Source organism: Amblyomma americanum, chromosome 11 (genome assembly GCF_052857255.1).
Source record: "Amblyomma americanum isolate KBUSLIRL-KWMA chromosome 11, ASM5285725v1, whole genome shotgun sequence".
Lineage (NCBI taxonomy): Eukaryota > Metazoa > Arthropoda > Arachnida > Ixodida > Ixodidae > Amblyomma > Amblyomma americanum.
In genome coordinates, this window is record NC_135507.1 from 107,973,559 (window position 1) to 107,980,738 (window position 7,180).

The following is a 7,180-nucleotide window of genomic DNA, read 5'->3' on the forward strand; positions in this document are numbered from 1 at the left end:
AGTGGCTCCACATGGTGACACGCGAGCCGCTAAAACCAGATGAGCTTCCCATAGGAGGACCAGATGGAAAGGCTTGTTGACAGGAATGCAAAAAAACAAGAGATATAGCACAGAGAAATTTCAAAAAATAAAAATATATAAAAATAAATAATGACAAAAAAAGAAGAAAGAGAAGGGGACATAAAGCTCTCGCGGGACCAAAGAATGAGTTGAACGGCAGAAGGAAACAAGCCGAAACTGACATGCAACATGGGTATGACCTCAGACGACTCGGCCAGTGGTGGTACTTTGTCTATTAGGGTTGAAATTTTCTTTGGTTTCTGCCATCGAAAGAGACGATAGGGTGCCATGGTTTTCGTTGATGCCCTTTTGCAACTGTGTTAAATTTAAAAATAAAGAATGATTCGCGTTGTTCGCGCTCCCGGGTGTTTTTAAAGCTACTCTGCAATATCGTTACTTTAAGTTTGTCAAACTCGTGGCCTTTTTCGCGGAGGTGTCTCAATAGTGGGAGGCCAGGGAGAGATTGAGTATGTGAGCGGTGGTTATTAAATCTTAATCGGAAGGAATTGTCTGTTCGGCCAATGTACTGCATCTGACATTCGCCACACTCGAGCATGTAAACAACATTACTGGAATCGCTGTTTAAGTCCTCTCGGATAGCATGTTTGAAATCTGAATGGGTACTTTTAGTCAGTGCTGTGGTTTGCATGTGTTTGCAAACTTTGCATCTGCTCTTCCCGCAAGGTGTGCAACCCACCGGCCTCATGTTTTCACAGCTATATATATATATATATATATATATATATATATATATATATATATATATATATATATATATATATATATATATATACATATATATATATATATATATATATATATATATATATATATATATATATATATATATATATATATATATATATATATATATATATATATATATATATATATACACTCACGTACGTAGAGCTCTTACGGGTGACCAGTGCGCATGCGCAGAACGCCAAGGGCATGCGCGAGTCTCACGTACGTACGTGAGATTCGAATTTTTACGTTGCGGTCTTTGCGTTGCTTGCGTACGTAGCGTTGACAAACATGGCGGCGCCCTGCCCGCCGCTTCACTGCGATAACAGCTTCGTCGCTAATCCCTCGACGTGATATCGCGTTCTAAACTTCTGTATTCGCCTTTGATTTGCCCATTCTTACCCTCGCATAAGGTTTCAAGTGACAAATAGCTTTTGTTTTTCAAAGAGAAGGGCGATTTTTCAGCGGTTAAGCTTGACGAAGTAGCGTTGGTCGTCGTCATAGCAACGGTCTCGCTTTGAATGGCTTGGCTTAAAGACTTGTCTTGGATGATTTGGGCTACAACCAGTGTCTGTGTTTCTTAGTAGATGGCGCTAGGCGTAACGCGCGGCGTGCTTCGCGTACGTATAACTAACTATAAGGGTTTCAAACCACCTGCGTGCAGGCTACGTAGACTTCTCACGTTTGCGTACATGAACACTCTGCGTACGTGAAACTAAAACTCTCTAATACTGCCCGAATACGGCATAGAGCTCCACGCTCATGGAAACAAATAATGCACGATAGAAGCGCACACTCCTCGTCGAATGCAGAGATAGAGAGAGAGAGAGAGAAAACTTTATTGGGAATATATATTGTGGAAGTATGAGAAGGCCCTGAAGGGACCCTCCCTTACAAACACTAGGTGGGCTTCTCGTTACAGGAGCCCATTGGCCTCCAAGGCTGCTCGGGCTCGGACGACTAGGGCGTTTTGGCTCGTTAGGTCGGAGCAGTTGAGCAGGGCTGCCTCTCAGTCCTCCGGGGTGGGGTTGGGTTTGGGGTCTAGGTTCGGGGTTGACTGGCATGCCCACACCATATGGTAGATATCCGAGGACTTCTCCACACAGTGTGGGCATTTTCCCGTGCAAGCGGGATCAAAGAATTTCAGAACTGCCGGGCACAGCAGAGTTTTGGTGAAGAGACGGAGGAGAATGTGTTCCTCCGTCTTAGTGAGGTCCTTGCATGGCTTGGGAAAGATTGAATGTTCAGATTGGTAAAGTTCTGTTATTTCCTTAAAGGTAAAGACGGGCTTGGGATCGGGATCCGCTGCGGTAGGGTTAGAAGGCGTTGTTACCCGGAGAGCGAGCGCGCGGGCGGAGGCATCTGCCATTTCATTGCCTTCGAGTCCTAGATGAGCGGGAGCCCATACTATCGTTCGTGGAGCGGGGGCCCCGGGATAGTCACTGTTTTGAAGAATGCGGTAAGCTAGGAAATGAATGTATCCCTGTTCAATGTTTCTACAGGCCCCTCTCAAGTCAATAATGATGACCCGCGAGTCCCGGTCTGCGGCGGCTAGCGCGATAGCGACCTCCTCCGCATGAGTTATGTTTTGAGCTCGTAACGTAAGTCCGTTCACCGTAGCTTTCTTGTGTACGACTGCGGCCGTGTACCAACCCCACGGTGGGGGCCGGAGGCGTCCACGTAAAAGACTTCGTGTTTGTCACCGTAGTGGTAGGCTAGAGATTCCGCACGCGCGAGGCGTCTGCCACTATGGTCTTCCTTTGACACTTTGGCCGGGAGAGGTCGCACGTTCAGGGCGAGTCTCCAAATCTCAGGGACACGTGCGCGCTCATCCACGAGTGTTGTGTGATGGCGAATGTGCAGTCGGGCTAGTAGGCGGCGACCCGATGGCATTTTGGAGAGTCTAGTGTATTGGTTCGTCAAGTGGGCTTCCCGAAGCTCGGCGAATGTGTTAACCATCCCCAGGCCCATGAGGCGTTGGTTAGACGCGTTTGCCGGGAGGTTCAGGGCACACATGTACATTTTTCTGAGGACTACCTCGAGGGCTTTTTCGTCAGATTTCTGAAGGTGAAGGTAGGGGGTCGAGTAGAGGACTCTACTGGATACGAAGGCATGCGCCAGCCGCAAGGCGTCTTTGCATCGCAGCCCCCCGCGTTTGTTAGAGACCCGGTGGACCATTCGGCCTACCTGAGCTCCTACCTTGCGCAGTCTGGCTAGTGTTGTTTCAACTCGTCTATGTTTGTGGATGAAAAGACCAAGTACTCTGATCTCGTCGTGTTCGGGTATGGGGCCGTTAGGCAGGGATAGTTCCAGTTTGGTATCGCACTTTGGTGATGGGCGAATGTGCACAAATTCAGACTTAGCCGGGGAGCACTGAAGGCCGCAATGGCGAGCGTAGGCATCTACGATCGCTGCCGCTTGTTGCAGGCGTGTTTCTATGTCACCGACTGTGCCGTGTTTGGCCCAGATGGTTATGTCGTCAGCATACAGCGTATGCTGAATGCCTTCGACTTTCGCCAGCTGGGCCGGGAGATTCATCATGGCGAGATTGAAAAGGAGCGGAGAAAGAACCGCGCCATGCGGGGTTCCTCGCGTTCCTAGCTGGTAAGGGCCGTGTTCTTCGTCTTGTATCCTGATGATGGATTGTCGCTCAGATAGGAATAGTTTGACGTAGTGAAAGGTTCTGCGACCGCAGTTGGTCTGGGAAAGATGTTGTAAGATGCTTTCGTGTTTGACATTGTCGAAGGAGCCCTTTAAGTCTAAGGCGAGTACTACCTTGTCGCCTAGGGGGTATTTGACGGGGTTGAGAATTTCTCGATCGAGTTGTAGCAGAATGTCCTGCGCGGATCGGTGCGGGCGAAAACCGTACATGGTGTCAGCGAATGCGTTGTGGTCTTCCAAAAACTCGGACAGTCTATCTCGCATCATCCTTTCCATAAGCTTTCGCGCACAAGACGTAAGGGAGATGGGGCGAAGGTTGTCCGTGTTTATGGCTTTGCCGGGTTTGGGAATGAAAGAGACCAGAGCGGTCTTCCATTCGATTGGGAGGGGTTCCTCGCCTAGCCACATAGAATTGATGTACGCGGGGAGGTCTTCGTAGGCGGGGTCGGGGATGTTGGCAAGAAGTTTCACGGTAATTTTGTCCCGTCCCGGCGCCGTTCCTCGCTTCATTTTACCCAATGCCGCCTTCAGGTCGTACAGTTGGAACGGTCGATCCAACTCCGCGTTCTCGGAACCTGCATAAGAGTACGCGGACCCTCGGGGGTCCTGTTGAGTGCAAAGGTATTGGTTTCGTAGTTGTTCTGCCAATTGAGAAGTATCCCCATCGAAGCTGTGGATAGCCCGTTGGAGATGCTTTTGCGTCTCTGCACGAGTCTGTGTTGGGTCGATTAGGGCGCGAAAAAGACGCCACGTACTTCGGTTTGACATTTGCCTAGCTGCCGTGGTACAGCGATCTACCCAGTTCGAGTCGGCGGGTTGGGTCGCGTACTCTGCCGCTCGCTGGGTGAGCTCGGTGATCCGGGCTTTAAATTTCCTGTTGTGTTTCTGTCGGCGCCATCTGCGGCCCAGGCTATGCCGCGCCTCCCAGAGGTGCAGGAGGTGGTTGTCCACCTCCGGCGTGGCCTCCGATAGTTGAACTTGAGTTTCTACCGAACGAAGGTGTGAAACCAATTCTTGGGACCACGCGTGGTAGCCTTGTTCGTGAATAGAGCCTGAATTAGTGTAGGTTTGCCGGAACTTTGTCCAGTCGGGTAGGCGTGCTTGGGCGTGGGATCAAGCCAGGGAGCCGAATTATACATATTCTGTTACCACACGCTACCGAAAGCAGCGCGCAAAGAGTGCTCGACACATTAGTCATTAAGAACAAATTTTGATCAATCTGTAAGAGCAAAAATTTGTTCTTTGCTTATATCGATGCTCAGCTTACTGAGGAGCAGCGATGTGTTAATCAGGATTTTGCAGCCGGGTTTACAGCTGAACTTAAGTAAAAGAAATATTGCTGTTCCTGGGTATTCTGGATTAGGATTGGAGGTTGATGACGCGGGAGGCGGATAGCTGCGATGGGTTTGAGTGTGTGATAAACAATGCATTGGTCGTGTCAATGCCCATGCGGGCTGCGTCTGCCCATACCGCGTCAGCATAGGTTTCATTTATAAGATCTAGTGCCCCAAAGCTACTAAAGTTATACGGGATTTTGCTTTGAAGGGCTCTAGACAATTTTGAGCATATGGGGTTTTTTAACGTGCACCGACGTCGCACAGTAAACGTCTCTTGCATGTCACCTCCATCAAAATGCAACTTCCGCGGCGGGGACCCAACCTCCGTCTTTCGGACCAGCACCTCAGCACCTTGACTATAAAGGAACTTCGGCGGGAAAGCCGATCTGCTACGGGTCCCATTTAGACCGAAGATGTGAAACTTATTTTTGAAATGTGGCGGTGTGCTTGAAGCTTGATTCACCTCCGCCTCATGTTGGCCCGGTATTGCACTGTCTCCGTTATCGGCCTGGGGCATTATAACCTGTGTCTTTTCTTTCACTCTTTGCTCTCTTCTCTTTCAGCTCTTCTACTTTAGGTACAGGGCAGTGCTTGTTGTTCGGCTTGAGCCAGTGGGCAGGCCTGTCCATGTTCCTTTTCATCCTTCCTGTCAGCAACAGCAGCAGCAAGGCGCCAGTGTGGTATGCGATGCCAGTGGATGTTAAACATCCTGAGGTTGTCGAAATTATTCCGGAGCCCTTCACTACGACACCTATTTATTTCTTTGTTCCCTCGGTACCTCCTTTATCTCTTCCTTTGCGGCGCGGTTGGATGTCCGCTGATATCTGAGACAGATGCTGCGCCATTTCCTTTCCCAAAAACCAATTGGTTTCTTTTGGGTAGGAATACGTGTGAAAAAAAAATTGAAGTTGGTTTCTGGGACAAGCAAATGGCGCAGTATCTGCAACAGAGCGGCGAGTTGAGAGTAGTTTCAGAGACAAGTCATGTTGCAGCCACCAATAGTATTAAGCACGAGGACGGAGTACTGGCCGGTGTGACGTAGGCTACGTCTTCAAGAGGAGGCAGAACCATTCTCGCCGTCCGCCCAGCCCCCTCCCCCGCCCCACCCAGAAAACAACAACAACAACAACAACAACAACAACAACAACAACAACAACAACAACAACAACAACAACAACAACAACAACAACAACAACAACAACAACAACGACGACGACGACGACGACGACGACGACAACAACAACAACGACAACGACAACAAAACAACAACAACAGTAATAATAATAATAATAATAATAATATTAATAATAATAACGACGAACTGACTGCGCTGCCGCGAAGAGGCCCTATAACGCCAGACACCCCAGAATGCTTGAAGCACTCTGGCACGGGTCGGCCCGATATTGACCTGCCTCTGGTATCGGCCCGGATGATAATAGCGCGTGTCTTTTCTTTCTATCTTTGCTCTCCCATCCTTTAAATCTCCTAGTTTCAGCACGTGGCAGCGAGCGTGGTTCGGCTTGAGCCGGTGGGCAGGCCTAGCTTGCACTTTCCTTTTCTTTGTTCCTATCAGCAACAGCAACAGCAGCAACCAGAGAATCCGCCTACAGGCCCGAACACAGCTCCCCTGGCGATAGAGTTCGGTGCGCTCATGGGCCGAGGCCATCGGCTCCAGGTGACCTGTGGCTCGACACCTTCGTGACTCAGCGCTTATAATATTCTCCTGGCATCCGTCGTGGCAGCAATCTCTTCACCTTCTTCCTTCCGCTCTGAACCGTTGTTTCGCGCCCATCGTCATGCCCTACTTCATATCGTCAACACCCATTTCCTAGTTTGGGAACTGGACGATTACTCGCCATGGTGGCTCAGTGTTTAAGGCGCTGGTCTACTGAGCGGGAGCACCCGGGTTCGAGCTCAAACGCGGTGGTCGCATTTCGATGGAATCGTAATGCAATAGGCCTCCGTGTGCTGGGCGATGTCAGTGCACGTTAAAGATCTCCAGGTGGTCGAAATTATTCAGGAGTCTTACACTACGACACCTCTTTGTTCCTAACATCTCTCAGTGCCCCGTTTATCCCCTCACTTATGGCGCGGTTCGGGTGTCCACCGAGATGCGTGAGACAGTTACTACTCCATTTCCTTTCCTTAAAAACCAATTTTCAATTATCCCTGTACTGTGTGACGCCAGTGCAGGTAATTAATGATTCCCAGGTGGTCGAAATTATTCAGGAGTCTTACACTACGACACCTCTTTGTTTCTAACATCTCTCAGTGCCCCGTTTATCCCCTCACTTATGGCGCGGTTCGGGTGTCCACCGAGATGCGTGAGACAGTTACTACTCCATTTCCTTTCCTTAAAAACCAATTTTCAATTA

At 49.4% G+C, this 7,180-nt stretch overlaps 1 pseudogene; it reads right to left on the bottom strand.

Moving 5' to 3' along the window:
• Positions 1-1,723: 1,723 nt before the first annotated feature.
• On the bottom strand, positions 1,724-2,985 carry LOC144109844 (uncharacterized; annotated as a pseudogene).
• Between the last annotated feature and the right edge of the window lie 4,195 nt (positions 2,986-7,180).